At 35.9% G+C, this 17625-nt stretch overlaps 1 protein-coding gene across 4 annotated transcripts in view; it reads left to right on the top strand.

Annotated features, from left to right (window-relative positions):
• Nucleotides 1-3071: 3071 nt before the first annotated feature.
• The window catches only part of PAK5 (p21 (RAC1) activated kinase 5), a 436232-nt gene continuing 421678 nt past the window's right edge, over nt 3072-17625 (top strand). Inside the window, exon 1 of one of the 4 annotated variants that reach the window (XM_074287868.1) lies at nt 3072-3229. The gene's annotated coding sequence lies outside the window, so the exon portion shown is untranslated. The remainder of the gene's footprint in view (nt 3230-17625) is intronic. The other 3 variants (XM_074287871.1, XM_074287869.1, XM_074287870.1) reach the window with 3 other exon arrangements.

Genomic DNA, 17625 nt, shown 5'->3' on the forward strand with positions numbered 1-17625 from the left:
CACAAATTAGGAGTCTTTTATAGTCATTTGTCACAATAAACATTTATAAAGCACCTACTATATGCCAGGCACTTTTCTAAATACAATGAGATGTGACGATGGTAGGAACTGAGATAATGACTGTGCATGCAAAGAAAGCAGATATGAGACATGTTGATGCATGTTCTCCATGTAATTACCATAGTAATTTTTCTTTTATTGTAGATCTGACCATGTCATATACTTTCAATAAATTCAGAAGCTACCAACTGCCAAGTTATCAAATGTAAAAAAAAACTAGAAACACTCACAAGTAGTTTAAAATATTAAGTCATAAAATCTCAAACATTATGAGAATAAAAAGTTGTACAATGATTACTGCCACAGCTAAAAGACTGTTATCTGAGAGTCCAGCAGAGGTTCTCCTCCTCTTTGAAGTATGAGAGGTAGAAACTTGAGGAATGCCTCTTCATACTTCAGGTTGTTAGAGTAATTGAGGGATTCCTAAAGGAAACAAAAGGAAGGATAGGAAGAATAAAGGTGGCCTCTATATATTACCAAGGTTAGATAAGAATAGCACATATTTAAAAAAAAAAAAAAAAAAGAACATTGGCTAAGAGCCTCAGAAATTCATAGAAAATAAAATCCAAGAAATGAGCCACAAATAAGAAGTTTGGCCTCAGGTGTCCATCTACAAATGCTCAATCTTTGGCAAAAGACTTGGGCAACTAGAGGCCCTAACCCAATGGGACCAATGTATCACCACAGGTGTCACTGAGACTTAGGGGGATAAAACTCGTGATTGGATCATGGCTCCAAATGGGAACACCTCATTTAAAAGAAATTGGATAGGTAAAAAGGGAGAGAGTTGTATATTAAGAAGATATAGTCTACTTGTCATTACAGGTACCTGGAAAAAATGAAAAAAAGAGATAAATTTGTGAAATAGATCATAAGGCTAACACCAAAGTGTGATATGATAGTGAATTATATTTACTCTATTAACCCAATCATAAATACATCTGTTGGAACTCTCTTTCTGCCCCAAACTGAGTGGTTAATAATTTTTTTAACTTTCATCCTTCAAATGATAGAGGAATCAACAAGGGGAAATTCATGTCTAGATCTTTTACTAGTTGTTAGAAACTGATGGAAATGATAAGACCCTTGAAGAGATGGGATCACTCCATTCTAGGTTAGGAAAAGAGAAGGAGAGGAAATCTGTGTATATATCCTTGATTTTTGGGAAGAAGATTTCAAAGAATTCAAATGAAATATAGGTATGATTCCTGAGAATAAATAATTCAGAAAAGTTGGCCCAGAAAGGATGGAAAATGATCAAGAATGAAATTCTGAAGACATAAAGAGAAATAATGTCAATGAAAGAAAAATGGGAAGACAGTGATATAATTGTACAAGTAACTTACTAACTTAAATTAAAAAACAAATTACAGAATATAAAGCAAGGCCAAGTTACAGAGAACAAATGCAAGAGTGTAGCTTGAACCTATAAAAAGTATCAGGAGTAATAAATTTTAGAATGAATTGAGGCTGGTGAAAGAAGCTAAGAATATTAAAAATAGGTTTTTGTTTATTTTTAGCTGTATTGAAAGAAAAGGGAGAATAAATTTTTTTAAAAAAGATTTTTCTTTTAGATGGGATAATGATTGGAAATAGAAGATAGAGTTTGATCAATTTTAATTTTGTTTCTATTTACTCTGAAAAGTAGAGTATACTTTCCACTGGAAATGTACAATAGTAATGAATAAAATGTGACTAATATGGATCTGATTATTTTAAATAATTATGGAGCTAGTAAAAACCAAAATAACTAATAAAAATTCAATAACCTAAATAACTTTAAAATTTTTATTTATTTAATATTTTCTCAATTACATTCAAAACAAATTTTTACATTTATTTTTAAGATATTTTGAATTCTAGGTTCTCTCCCTTATCTCCACCCACAATTACGAAATCACATGTGAGGTTATATAAACTTTCCATGAAAGTCAAGTTGTGAAAGAAAACATAAAAATCTCCCACCCAAAGGAAAATAAAAACCTTCAAGAAAAATTGTTAAAAATAAAAAGAGAAATAGAGAATGCTTCAATCTGTATTCAGACACAATCAGCTCCTTTTTCACATATGGATAGGATTTTTCATCATAAATCCTTAACCTAAATAATTTAAAGAAATAAGAGAGCACTTAGCTGTTTTTGATGAATTCATGATTCCTGACCTAACAACATTCTAAAATTCCAAAAGGACAGACAGTTATAATTGTTGAGGTATAGTCAGTATTATTAAATGATGGGAAATAAAAGATTTGTGATACCAGCTTGGAGAAGGGAAAATATTTCATTTTTTAAAGGGAAGATAACAGCCTGCTAGCTATAGGTTAATGAACTTACTTCAATTTGTGGGAAATTTTTAACCTGGATCATAAAAAGATGGTTAGATAATATGGAGAAAAGGAAATGATGATGAGAAAAAGCCAGCAAGGCTTCCATTAAGAACAGATCAGGTCAGACTAACCTTGTTTCCTTTTTTGACATGATTACTAAATTAGTAGATGAAGAGAATGCTGAGGATTTAGTTTGTCAAGATTTTAGCACAGCCTTCCCTAAAGTATCTCATGTTATTTTTGTCGAAGAAATGAAACAATATAAATTAATATTGTTGTTCTTCAGTCTCACTCTCTCCATCAGAATCATCTAAGTTCAATGGCAAGACATAGATCAAGGCAACTGTTGATAGTCCTGGATGCTGGAGAAGACCTTGGCCTTTGTAAACTAAAGTCTTTCCCAGGTCTCAGTTAGTCTGAGGCAATGTCTATAAAAGACTAGATAAGAACTGAAGATAAAGCTGGCCTACTTAGCCTTCCCAAAGGAAAAAATTTGGAAGAGGAAATCCTCAGTTTCTGTCTATAACCAAAAAAAAAAAAAAAAAAAAAAAATGCTATTTATTCTTACTCTGAGCCATCAAAAACCCAATCAATGAACAACTGAGTTTTGGGCTGGGACTTATTATTGGCCAATCCATGAAAGCCAAGGTGATTTAGGTATAAAGGCATAGTCAAGTAACTCCATTTGAGTCATAATGGGCTTTATCAGAGCCTGGAAGAGAGAGTATGGCAGGGGACTCTGCCTGGCTGGCCTTATTTAGATCAGATTCACTTGCAAGTCAAGACATCACCCTCCTGTTACCATTGGTCCTCTTCCCAGGAAGGACAAGCAACAATCTGTGCGTAAGTACTCCCTGGGAACTCTACTAGTCAGTTCCTAGTTGGGCAATGATGCTATTTTTTTCTCCTCCTCCTCTTTCTCCCCTTTTCATTCTCCTCCTCCTTCTCTCTCTGTTCATGTAAAGTGTCATATGTGTGGATGCTCTGTCCAAAGGAATATAAATTTTGGTTGCTTATATTTCGCAAGGGATCTTGGGTTTGGAGGACTAGATTTTTTTCTTTCCTGCTTATTTATTCTATCATTTATCCCTACAAAAACTGGAATAATTAACCCTTTTATCTCATGTAGTTTTCATTTATGTTATTTTTCTTTATGAAATGATAAGAAGATGAATTGAGAGCTGGGTGGATGAAAATACCCAAAGAGTAATTATTTATAGTTTATCATAAACATGGTAGGATGTCTCCAATGGAACTCCCTAGGGATATGTCCTTGGTCCTGTACTATATAACTTTTTTTTTCAGTGACTTGGCTAAAGGCATAAATGACATACTCATTAAATTTGTGGGTGATATAAAGATTGGAGGGATAATCCATATAGAAGATGAAAGTATAAAAAACCAAAAGGATTTTGACAAGCTAGCACATTGGCCTGAATCTAATAATTACAATAGTGATAAATGTAAAGTCTTATAGTTGAGCAAAAAAATAAATCAACTTAAGTAAAAGCTGGAGGAGGGATGGATAGATAGCAATTGTTCTGAAAAAGACCTTGAGGTTTTAGTGGACTGAAAAAGCTCAATATAAATCAGCAGTGTGATTTGGCAGCCAAGCAAGCAAACAAACAAATCCCAAACTAAGGAAATCTTAAGCTGAATTAAAAGGGTGAAACTTCCAGAAATAGGAAGATAATGGTCTCACTGCCCTTTTTAGATTTCATCTAAAATATTGTATCCATTTCTGTGATATTTTAAGAATTCTTACAAGTTAGACTGTTCATAAGGAAAACAAGGGAACTGCTAAATGAGAAGAAGTTTGAGGGGAGAGAGGACATGATCATTGTTTAGTCATTTTCCCTTTGTGTCTTGACTTTTCATGTCCCTTTTTGGTTTTGGAGTTTTTAAAAATAAAAATACTGACGTAATTTGCCATTTCCTTTTCCTACTCATTTTACAGGTGAGGAAACTAAGATAAATAGCAATTTAACTTCAAATTAGCTTCTTAGCTGTCACTTTAGAAAGGAAAGAACATACCTTCCTCTCCCTCAGCATACCCCACTCCCCAGTGGAGCAAAGGATGGAGTAATTTTATCTTTTAAAAAGAAGGGATCAAAGGATTATGGTGCACACTAAATAGAAGCTGTTTTATCATAAACAGAACTGCCAAATCATATTTTCAGTGGCACGGTACATGTTTTTAATAACTGAAATGAAAATTTCCTTTATCCCAGATATCTTTTTTCCTGGTCTCATAGTACTTGGGAGAAAACAATTTAGTGAGCAGAAGTTTGTTTTGCGAGCATGAAATCAAAACAGAGGGAAACGGGTGGTATTTTGAAATAGTTGATTCCAGTTATGTTAGAATTTGACAAATGCCAATGACACCTCCCCCATTCTCCCTCCTCCCTTACTATAGAGTAGAAAGAGCACTGTATTCAAAGTTCATGATCTATGGATTTAGAGAAGGCAGTGATCTCAAAGGTCATTTAATCCAACCTTCTCATTTTAGAAATAATTTCAGAAATAATGTTGTGACTTGCCGAAGATGATGCAAGAAGTAAAAAGCAGAATCAAAACTTTAATTCAGATCTTCTGATTCTAAATGCAATTGCTTTCCATTGCATCATGGTTGCCCAATTCTGACTCACTCTACCGTTTCCTAACTCAGTGATTGTGGGTTAGTCCTTTCAACAATGAGTCTCAGCTTTCCTTTCTATATTGTGTCTTTTTCAGTCATATCCACTCTTTGTGATCACTTTTTGGGTTTCCTTCACTAGTATGGTTTGCCATTTCCTTCTCCAGCTTATTTTACAGATGAGGAACTGAGGCAAACAAGGTTAAGTGACCTACCCAGGGTCACACAGCTAGTGAGTGTCTGAGGCCAGATTTGAACTCATGAAGATGAGTCTTATTGACTCCAGGCCTGTCATTTTATCCACAATGTCACCTTTCTCATCCACAAAAAGGGAAATAATAATATGCTGTCCACTTTAAAGTGTTATGAGGAATGTCCTTTGTAAGCCATACAAATGTTGTATAAAAATGAGTTCACATAATTATCAAATGTACTTTTTTGAGACCAGAATAATCTAAGGATTCTAGGGATTCTGTGTGTCCTTCATTAGACAGTGCTAAAGAAATACTGACATATTCTTTAATATCTTATTCTTCTCTTTCAACATTCACTATCAGTCTATCATTGTTATTTTATAATAGGCATATTACAATTGATCAATCCCTGGTTTGTTTAACATTATATTTTAAAAGAGTTCAGAGAAGCGACTCAGTCTCCTCAGTCACATATACTAATCTCTTCTGCTAGGTTAGAATAATGTTCTATTCCAGTTGGAAAGAACCTTGGAAATAATCTGGTACAACCCCTTCATTTTCCTGTGAAGATTTCTACAGATGGCTAATCACATCTATTTTGTGTTGATTCTTTTTGGCTTCCATTACAGAAGGTGACATTTTCTGATCTTGTCCCTGAATAACAGAGGCATTCTAGTTAATTAAATAAAGGAAAACTTATTTGGGGCTTGCATCTCCTTTATATGCCTGACTGAACTGGAATAATAACTAGTGGAAGGCAAATGGGGCTTCATTCAAAGAGAGTGGGGGAAGTCTTGCTTCTTTTCTGAGGGGAGAAATTCCTCCTTGCAGCAAATGATGTATACTTCTTGAAATCCTCTGAAGCAATAAATCCTTACCACCATTCCCAGGAACAGATAGCTAGGAGTTTGCTCTTTCAGGGTGTGCTCCTCCCCACTCCTCCCATACCCTTAGGGACAAGGACTTCATTCTTTAGAAAACAGATTAACAGTTCCCAGAACAGATTATATGTACTTCAGTTCAAATTACTCTATACTAGCTGTGCAACTCCACCCTCACTGAATTTGGTCCAAACACCTGAGATGATGTACCCGTGCTTTCTGCTTCACGATTTTGCCTGATACCAAGTTTCTACCATGAGGGGTTTGCAGAATAGTAGCTTGGAGCAGGATATAGTAGCTTGGAGCTGTGACAAATTGCTTGGTTTCATAGTAGGCATTCCATGCAAATGAAGAAAGAAAACTGGTCTTGGAGTCAGAAGACTTAAGTCTTCTTAAGACTTGTATACAAAATGGGGATAAAGTACCTGCACTGCTTTGACCTCACAAGAATGCTTTATGAATCAAATGGGAAATGTATTTTTTAAAAAGGTGATCATAAACTATTACATAAATATCAATCACTGTCATAATTATGATTATTATAATTATTATTCTAGCAGTGGTCTTCCCCTACTTTCATGTTTATGGAATATAACCATCAATAGTCCTGAAGGATCTACAAGCATCTTAAAGTCATCAGGAAAGCTTATAGTCTTCCTCCAAAGTAGGGTTTTAGACCTGTTGCTTTAATTTTGTTCCAGGAAATTGAGTTCATTTAAAGAGATATTTTAATCTGTTATGGGCCAGAACTTGAAACAAGATACTAAGTGGAAAAGAGGAGACAAAAATTAAATCTAGTTTAGCATTGATTTAATCCTACAAGAAATAATGGTTTCCTAGTGATATAATGATTGGTGTATACTCAGTGTGGAGCATATAAACTAGGAGCCTTACCCAGGATTGACATTCAGAGAGAGCTAGAGGCAGAAGCTGACAGAGGCAAAGGACTGGCGGCAGGAGCTCAAGCTCCCAGAACCCATGAGAGAGATAGGCCTCTAAGAAAGTTAAGGGGGATCCAGGAAAAGGAGACAAGACCTTGAAAGAGATAATGAAAGATTTGGACTTTAACACCTGGCTGTACTTGTGGGGATTACTGAATTGAAACGAAGGCTGCCTCCAGAGATCCCAAGAAAACCTCAACAGAGAACATTACATTTTAGAGAGAACATTACTTTAATCCACTAATTTTCAAGTTTATTTGGTCTTTTTCTATTATATTTTATTTGTGTCAAATCACTATTCACTATTATTCATCACCAGCAGAGATCAGAAACCATATATTAGGGGGGGGGAATTTCAATTTTCTGTTAGCTTGCAACCAGACCTTGATCCCAGATTACATTGTGATACAATAGAAGAAGCAAAATCTGTGGAAGATTGTTGATATCTACACAGATATTGGAATGCTATTTCCTGAGCTAATCCAGCATGTACTGATTACAGTTCTTGTCACTCCACTTTACTTCCTCTTGCCCTTTTTTAAGCTTTTTGGGGTTTTACCTGATTATTTCTGAACTAGAGATATAAAAACCTTTCCTCATTAATATAATTGTTCCTTTCCTGTGGTGTATTATTCTATTAATTATGATGAACTTTTGCGGTGTTAGTTAAGAAGTTCCTAGACAAAAATAACTGGAAAATAATTACAATGATAATAATAATTAATACTCAATATAACATTTTAATTTCATATTATTTCTAATTGTCTCTAAATTCAATATTACAAAAGAGGGTTCTGTTAGTGAGAAGGAAATTTTGTTTTGAGGAGCTTGAAGTCCATTATAATTGACATCATCCACATGTAACAAATAAAATAAATTATTATTTATTCAAAATAGTTGTGGCAGGTTACATTAATTAAGTATTCTGTTTAAGTGCAAGGCATCACACCTATTAATCATGTAATAATTTTCAAAGATTAGCTAGAATACAATAAAATAATAAACCATTTAATCGACAAGAATTTATTAAGTACCTATTGTGGGCTAACCAATATGCCAGGAATTGGGGATACAAAGACAAAAATAAGTTTTGATATATATCAAAATCTTTGCAAACTGAAAATAAAAAAAAAATTGCAACAGAAGGGCATTAGAAATTAGAGGAAACATAAAAGGTCTTGGGACATATTATGAAAGAAAGTAGAGTTTCTAATGAAATTAAAGAATCATAGAACTGGAAGCCAACTAAAACAAACTGTACTTGAATTAAAAGAAAAAAAAAAAAAAACCCTCCTAGATAGCATCAATAGTCAATGATCATCTTACCTTTGCTTGATCTCCTGAGAAAGGTAACCCTCTACCTTTATTTGTAGTTTGTCTCTTCTTTAATTAAATCTATTTTAGCTTTAACTTTGAGTTCATGATTGCTAGCCCTCCTTTTTTAATATTAATTGAAACACAATAAATTTTACTTCAGATTTATTTTTACTCTATGTGTGTCTCTCATTTTAAAGTGTTTCTTGTAAACAATGTACTATCAGTTATTGGTTTTTTAAAAATCTGTTATGTTATTCATTTCCATATTATGTGTAAGCTCATCCCATTCACATTCAAAGTTACGAGTAGTTTAGTATTTTTCTCCACCCTGTTTTTCCTTACTGTTATAAATAACTGCCTCCCTTTCTTGAATACCCTTTTAAAGGTGCCTCCTAGTTCTGATAGAGAATAAAAGTCCCTCACTACTTGCCCTTGCTTTCTTCTCCCCTCCAGTGTAACAGTTTTTCCACATACATATTTTTTTTAGATAATTTGCTCCATTTTACCTCTCCCTCCCCAATTTTATTTTTTAAGATAATTCTATGATAATCAATTAAACTCTAAGCCTTCTATCTATGTATATTCCTACCCACCAACCTACTAATGTCACTTTACCATATAAGAAGTAAACACTTTAATATTATTAAATCCCTTATAATTAGTTTACCTTCTTGTGTTTCTCTTGTTTATATAGAATTCAAATTTTCTGATAAGTTGTAATTTTTTCCTCAAAAACACTTGAAAGTTTGTTAATTTGTCAAATATCCTCTTTTTTTCCCCCCTTGCAGAATGACTTTTAGCTTTGTTGGATACGTTTTTCTTGGTTGTAAACCCAATTTCTTTGCTCTTCAAAAATATCACTTTCAAGTATTTAGGTCTTTTATTGTAGAACCTGCTAAATTTTGTGTTATCCTGATCCCAGCACCACAGTACTTAAATTATTTCTTTCTAGTTGCTTGCAGTGTTTTCTCCTTGTTTTGACACTTGGCTATAATGATCCTGTGAGTTTTTATCTTGGGATCTCTTTCAGACAGTGATTTTTTTCAGTGTCTATTTTACCTTTTAATTCTAAAGCTTCTAGCAATTTTCCTTAATACTTTCTTGAAGTACAATGTTTATACTCTTTTTTAAAGATTTATAGCGATTAGGTAGTAGAACGATTCTTAAGTTATTTCTCCTCAAACTGTTTTCCAGGTTCAATTGTTTTTTCTGATGACATATTCCATGTTCTCTTTTATTTTATTTTATTTTATTGTGTTATTCTTTTGGTTTTATTTTTATTATTTCTTGATGTCTTGTGAAATTGTTATCTTTTCCTTGGTCCATTCTAATTTTTAAGGAGTTATTTTCTTTTGTAAGTTTTTAGATCTCTTTTTCTCATTGATTGACTTTCTTTTTGTAATTTTCTTGGTTTTCTTATATTATTCATTTCTTTCCCCAATTTTCCCTCAACCTCTTTTGATTTTTAAAGTCCTCTCTAAGCTCTTTCAAAAACTCCTGGGCTTGTGATTTCTTTATATTTTTCTTTGATGCTTTACAAGTAGCTATCTTGATTTCATTATACTCTTAAATTTGAATCCTGATCTTTATCGCTCACAGTAGTTATTCATGGTTGGGTTCTTTCTTTGTTTGCTCATTTTTTTTTTTAAGTCTATTTTTTAACTGGTAAGTTTATATTAAACTCAGGCTGAGCTCCCAAGTTATGAATGAAGTTTCAGGCTTTAGATTTTTCATACTATTGTTTTTTGGCTTCTATGTGGAGGTCTTTGCCTCTTGGTTCTCTCAATATTTGATTTATAGGTAATCTCAGGTACTCCTCATTATCAGCATCCCCTTCCTCCCAATCATTGCTACTGCAAATACTTTTGTTCCCTGTGGTCCCTCTAGGGGACTGTAAGCATCAGCTCATTCCTGTACTCTAGAGCCACATTCCTCCACATTCCTGTGAGTAACTATAACCAGCAATGTGTCCTGCTCCTCTGTAACTGCCCTGACAGGTATGTGCCCACTCCTCTTCACTCACAGCCACAACCTGGGATCATCTCTGGTCACCATACCTGGAACACATGTCCAGTGCTAATGGAGGGATCCCTCTTTCCCTCTTCCCCAATCACACCTGATCTTAACACCTACAATGGAGTCAAAGTTCCAAAGCCAAAGCTGCTACCTATACAGTTGTTCCCAGGGCTTACTTTGTGACAACTGGTATCTGCCTAGGTTATCCATACTTTGCTCTGGCCAGACTACCACCCCAGAGGTCAGATTTTTCGTCATCTCTTACTAAGTTGTCTTAGGTGGGACAACAGTTTTACCCCAATTTTTAATTATTTCTGCTACTCTTAAATTCACTTTGAAGTGAGGGGTAGATAGAATTTGGGAGATTCAGGCAAATTTCTGCCTTAATCTACCAACTTCCAACAATTCCTCTGCAGATTAAATTAAAAATGTGTTTTGTCTACCTTTTTCCCCACAGTCGGTTGTTAAAACATTTACCAATATACTCCTGGGACTCACAGACTTTTGGTTTTCAATCAATTGCTTTTATTTACTGCATTATCCCTCACCAGTTTGCTATTGTTTCATAGAGAAGTGAGGACTTAAATTGGAATTAAGCAAAAAGAAAAGGAAAATAAAAACTATTAAAAAATGTAAAAAAAATTTTTTTTGAGTTGTTGCAGGATTTGGGAAAATCCAATTTGAAAGAAAAGAGCTATCAGGCTTCAAGTCATTCTAGTCTCTTTTTAAAAATCTGTCTCTTATTTTCATACTTCTGAATTTCTATCCAGTTTAAAGATGAATACAGGAAAGAATTTCATTTCTAGGCTGACACGTATGAACTTGGACTAATATCAACATGTCTTAAATGCTAAATGACTTTGGCAGTTCTGCTAATCAGTATCTGATTAAAGTAGATTTGCATGGAGCAGAGCTGGCTATTGCTAATTTAGAAAATAAATTCTCATTCTGGTCTTTTCTTTAGATGACAGGTGTTCCTGTGGCCTATAATCACTGGCAATTCCTCTGCTCCAGAGGTCAGAGTTTACATTTAAGAACTTAAAGGAACAGAGAGAACTGCAGTTAAATTATGTGGCTTTTTCTATCTGTCCTCATCCATCTGTCAAATACTGTATACATTCACATACTAGGCCTAAAACCAATCAAGATTAAACCAGAAGAAATCGGGGCCAATGTAAATACTGACTGTTACAGAAATTATTTTCTTACTCAGATTTCAAATGTCTAATTCAGCATAAAATTCCAGAATCCAGAGAAAGAAGAAATATAAAAAAGCCCGTTTTTGAGGGTTTTTATCCTCTTCATCCTTGATCAGCTTCTAAGTATAGTTTGCTGGATAGAGAACATGGCGGAATCAGTCACCAATGTATGAGCTCCCACTATTGATCAGCAGCTCCTTGTTCTAAGCTATCTGTTAAACAACCTGGGGAACATTCTGGAGATGAGCAATAATATCTAGTTCTCCAAAAGGTTTCATTAATTCACTTTTCTCTAGCAGGCCTCAGATTCAGAAGGTATTACAGGCTTTGGGATTGATGAGTGTTTGTTTAGGCCAGTGGTCCTCAAACTTTTTGAATAGGGGGCCAGTTCACTGTCCCTCAGACTGTGGGAGGGCCGGACTACAGTAAAAACAAAAGCTCACACGGTGTCTCAGCCCCTCGGCCCAGTGCCGGAAGTGTGCCTTATAACATGAACGTCACTTCCGGTCTGATTTTGCCATAACCCGGTGGGCCGCTTAAACATCCTCAGCGGGCCGTATCTGGCCCACGGGCCCTAGTTTGAGAACCCCTGGTTTTGGGCCTAAAGACAATTATGCAACAGTAATACTGATTTGGGGTATTGTCAATGGCTTCTTTCCTGGATTTATGGGATTTATGTGGGAAGGATGTCAGACCCGCTTCCCTACATTAACTAATCAGAGACATCTTCAGATACAAAGAGAAAGCATTTATTCAGTCCCTGCAGGGAGGGGCCCAGACCTGGGAGACACCCCACTCCCACCATGCAGGCTTCCAGCTTGTCGGGATTTAAATAACAAAAGACCCAAGCCTTTTCATTAGATGGACTAAAAGGAAGTAGCCATCCTTGACCAATGGTCACCAGTGTGCCCGCTTCCTGTGGGTCACTTCCTGTCACTGGCTTAGGGTCTGACCTTTTAGAGATCATGTGATTTCCTGCAACCCAGGCTCCAAGACCTGATCTGATGGCTCTGGGAATAGGGATATAGGATCATGTGATTAAAGCCAAGTCTCATAAACTTCACCTAGTCAGTGAGTTATCGGGTAGAAGGTAAGAGGTCTTTAGTTTAATTCTGTTTTACAGTCCCCAATTTCACTGCAGTAAGAATTATATTGGGGCAGGTAGGCCGAGGGCTGGGCCTGGAGTCCCCCGAGTACATATGGGGCCTCTAACTGGGCAATCACTCCACCACTCTTCCCCCAGTTTCCTCATGTGTACAATGAGCTGGAGAAGGAAAATGGCATCTTTGTCAAAAAACTTTAAAATAGGGTCACGAAAAATCCACCATGACTGAAAAACAACTTAACTACAAACAGGAGATGTTAGAGCCTACCTAAGGATTTAATGTGTTCTCAATAGTAGAGCATCCTTCAAGAAAGCATTGCACATTAGAGAGACCTGGGACCCAATCCCTGCCTTGGACACTTTCTTGTTAGATGATTTGGGGCAAGTTGCTTAAACTCCATATGCCTCAGTTTCCCTATCTGTAAAATAGGAATAATAATAGGACCTCAAATAAATTATGTAAAGCACTGAGCAAATCTAATTATTAGTTGTTGTGATTCAAGAACTTTGATTAAAGCAGAAGTATATGGATATGGTCTCTCTAGATACTCATTGGAGAAGAGCTGGATTAGGAATTTTCTTTAATACACATGCAATGTGTTGCCCATAACACGTTTCCCATCTGTGTATTAGAAAGTGTCATTTCAATTAATTTTCTAATTAGTCAAGTACCCACAATGGTGAGTTAAAAATAGTGGTCTTTAGAGTATTGAATGATACCAGTGAGCAGCAGTAAAAAAAGAGGTATTTGTTATTCTCTTTTTCAATGTTTTAATCGATGATTGTTTTCCAACTAGGTGTATTTTTTTTCCTTTTAAAATTTTTTAATAGCCCCCCATCAGTAAATATTTGAAAAGGTTTCTTGGGAAGGAAGAAATAAACTTATTCTTGGGAAATCAGAAGAAAAAAAAGTAGGATCAAAAACCAAATAAGGCCAAGGGGGAAAACCCTAACAAGCTTTATAACAGTTATGCAGGGGTTCTCAAATTATGGCCCGTGGGCCATATGCAGCCTGGTGAGGACGTTTATGCGGCCAGCAGGGTTATGGCAAATGGGCTGAGGGGAGGAGACAAGAGTGTGAGGTTGTGTTTTTACTATAGTCCGGCCCTCCCACAGTCAGAGGGACAGTGAACTGGCCCCTATTTAAAAAGTGTGAGGACCACTGAATTATAGCTACCCAAAAGTAAGAAGGTCTGTCTTATAGAGGATCTTCTCCTTCTGCAATAAAGGACCTTCTAGGAAAAATTGGATGGCTACTTATTGCATATGTTGTTCTGATTGATATAGTTTGGGCTAAATGACCTCTTCTATTCATTTAATTTAACAAGGGTTACCCTTTTCCAAATACGCAATTCTGTGATTTTGAGAATGTTGATATATGTGATTGTCACCTAAAAACAACAGCTATTTATCTTTCACATTCAGTAGTTCTAATACTTCAAAATAATATATGTACATCTTATTACATAATGCTATCTCCAGATATCAGCATATGATATGGTGTTTCTTAACAGATTTTTTTTTTTGTAGTAAATCTGCTAAACTTAATTTTGAGGACTAGAAAATAACACTTTTCAGAAATTTTCAGCTAAATTCAGTATTAAAGCAATTGGTGGTTAGTAATGTCTTTCAAAACATCATCAATTTTATGTCTATAAGTTCAAGAAGAATGTTTTCTCATTTTAGGGACAATTTCATTTAATAGGAATTATCAAACTTTCTTTGTGTTCAGACACTTTTGGTCATCTGGTGAAGGCCCAGATGAACCTTTTCTCAGAATAATGTTATTTCAGTTAGAAATTAATGAAAATAAAGATTATATATTTTTCTACATAACACTTCAGACTTCTGAAATATATCCATGGACTCTGGGGGGGTCCAGTTAAGAATTTTGTTCTTCACAAATGTGTGATCAGCTTAGCTTGATGAGGTTTTGACTATAAAATAACAAAGATAGATTAACTGACCTATCACTGGGTTAACTAGCTTCACTTTGCTCAGTGATCATTGACTGCAACCATCATTGGCCATCTAAAAACTTTATACTTGTGAGAAAACTATTATATATTTATTTTAAAAAGATATTTCTTGGAGGCTTTCAAGTCATAAAAAAAGAAAAAAGGCCTTAAAAAACTTTTGGAATGAAAAATCTTGCTATCCTTTGTCTCCCAAATATCCAAATACAATATGGCATAATAGAAAGAACTCTAATTTTTTTTTTTTTTTTTTTTTTTAATGAAGATTTTAACTGAAAAGGGCCAAGTTGTCTCGTTTCCTCCAGGACCATCTCCTGTCATCCTGATCTGTATCTGGCCACTGGACCTGGATGGCTCTGGAGGGGAAAGTGAGGCAGGTGACCTTGCACAGCTCTCCCTTACTTGAATCTAATTCACTTGTATGTCATGGCATCCCCTCCCTAAGGTCATGGGTCCTCTTTAAGAACAAAGCAGCAGCTATAATCTAAGAACCAGTGTTCATTTAGTAGATACAAATGGAAACTACAGCCACATTTCCTGGGAAATAATGATCAGCTTCTAGAGGCTCTCCTTGAAAAGTTACCCTCTGCTCTGCTTCTTAAAGTAATTGTGGCACTCTGGGCAATTTTCTTTACCTCCCTTTGGGGCTCAGTTATCCCAGCTCTAAAATTAGGGGATTTTAGTTGACCTCTGATTCATTTCAGCTCTAAATATATGATCCTGTTAAAAGGGCAGCAGGCTCAAATTTGCTTAAATTTCATAAGGCCTAATTAAGATTATGCTAAGTGTCAAGCAGATTAAGTGGAAGGAGCCTCCCCTCCCTCCTTTAAACCTCATACCTTTTTGGCCATGGGTGTAGTTTTTATGCTTATCATTTTCATGCATATCAGTTTTTAAATCTTTGATAGCACAGACTCAGAAAGACAGTAGTTAGAACAACATGCATAAAATTTGGAAGTCCTGGGTTCAAATTCTGAATTCTGAATTATTAGCTGAGTGATCCTGGGCAAGTCACTTTACTTCTCAGCCTTTATTGCCTCATTAATAAAATTGGTATAATATTTGTAAGACCCTAACTCACAGGGTTGTTGTAAATGGCATGTCAGATCTTAAAGCCTATATATATATATATATATATATATAAATGATGATGATGATTCTAGTCCTATACATATATATATATATATATGTATAGGACTAGAATCATCATCATCATTTATATCCCTAGTATTTAAGTAGTATCTCATAAAATGAAGTGCTCTATAAGTATCTGTTCAATTGAATTGAATGGAACCAAATAGACTGAGCATTTTATTATGTGTTAGGATTACTAAGTGAGAACTCAGGTTGTCTGGATGGTGACAAGGTGAGAATTCAGGTTTTCTGGACGGTTACAAGGTGAGAACTCAGGTTGACTTGATAGAGGGGGCAAGCTCATTGGCTGGGGTGGTTCTTCCCAGAAGCCCTTGCATTATCCCACGCCCATTCTCTGGGAGGATAAAAAGAGACAGCAATGGGCGCAGAGAGCAGATCGGCCTGGAGAAGGATAAGAGCTGGAGGAGATTCAGAGCCAGGATTCAAGAAGGAAGACTCTGAATTGCATCAGGCCTGACGGGGCTCTCTGCAGGAAGGGAAGTCACTTCTTTGGACAAGAGTTAACAGCAACTGCCTGGAGACAACGGTTCGTTACAGGAAGAAGAATCTGTTGGAGAGATTTGAGTAGACACAGCAGATCTCTTCCCAGAGAGCGATCCAGCAGCTTCTGGAGACGACAGCTCGTTACAATTTGGCGTCCACACGTGGGGCAAGGACTTTTGCTTATCCTGACAAGAGGAGCTAGACCAGACCTTCGCAATTTGGCGCCCGAACAGGGACAGACACAGTCCTGATTCCAGTGGAAAAGCTTCCGATCTAGATCTCAGTCTCTCTGACCCAGAACCGTGAGTAACGAGGAAACTTTGTTAAAGATTAAGTGAGCGTGCTAATAGATAAATAAGGAACTTAAACTTGTTAAGGGCTAAACCAGGAATCTCTTATAGCTGAAATGGGGCAGATGTTAGCTATATTCAATCCCTGGACCTCAGCCGACTCAACCCCAGCCCCAGAAGCAACCTCAGCTCCATTCAGGAGTGGTACTATAGAGAGTATAATCAACATAATTGAGGAGCAGAGTTTACTTGTAACCTGGGTACAGATTGCTAAACTCTTGGCTGCATTAAGACGCACATCCCCTTGGTTCTTAGAGGAAGAAAAGATAGATGTAGATAAATGGAAGCTAGTGGGATATGAAATGAAAGAATTTCAAGCAAAAAATGGGCCTCGTTCAATTTCTGCAGAAGTATTTTATATCTACAACATAGTTCAATTAGCCTTAAACTATCAAGCAAGTTGTAGGAGAAGGAAAAGTTCTAAAAATGAACAGAGGAGGAAGTGTGAGGAAAAAAGGAAAGATCAAGATCTTTCCCTAGAGCAAGAGGATTTAAATGAGGAATTATGGTATGATTCTCTTGAAGAAGCTTCAACCCTGCCTAGAGAACAGATTATTGACAGGCCCACATCAACCCCACCTTCAGAGATGGAGGAAGAAAGAGGGGAAGAGGCAGAAACACAAACAGAATTGCCTGTGAAGAAGCCTAAGCCTATGACAAGATTAGAAAAAGCATTGGTTAAAGCTAAGAGAGAAGGACAGGATATAAGTGATTTTATACATGCATATCCTGTGATTGAAAATACTGACTCTGTAGGTAAAAAAAGGAGAAGATATGCACCTTTAGATTTGAATAAAATTAAGGATTTGAAAAAAGGTTGTACCCTTTATGGGGCTACATCAGCTTATGTCAAAATGTTACTAGATGGTTTGTCTTATGAAGTCCTAACCCCGAATGATTGGAAATCCATAGCAAGGACATGTCTGGAACCTGGAGAAAATTTATTATGGCTTGCGGAATTTCATGAATTATGTAAAATTCAAGCCT

This window comes from Sminthopsis crassicaudata, chromosome 2, assembly GCF_048593235.1.
Source record: "Sminthopsis crassicaudata isolate SCR6 chromosome 2, ASM4859323v1, whole genome shotgun sequence".
In the NCBI taxonomy this organism is placed as follows: domain Eukaryota; kingdom Metazoa; phylum Chordata; class Mammalia; order Dasyuromorphia; family Dasyuridae; genus Sminthopsis; species Sminthopsis crassicaudata.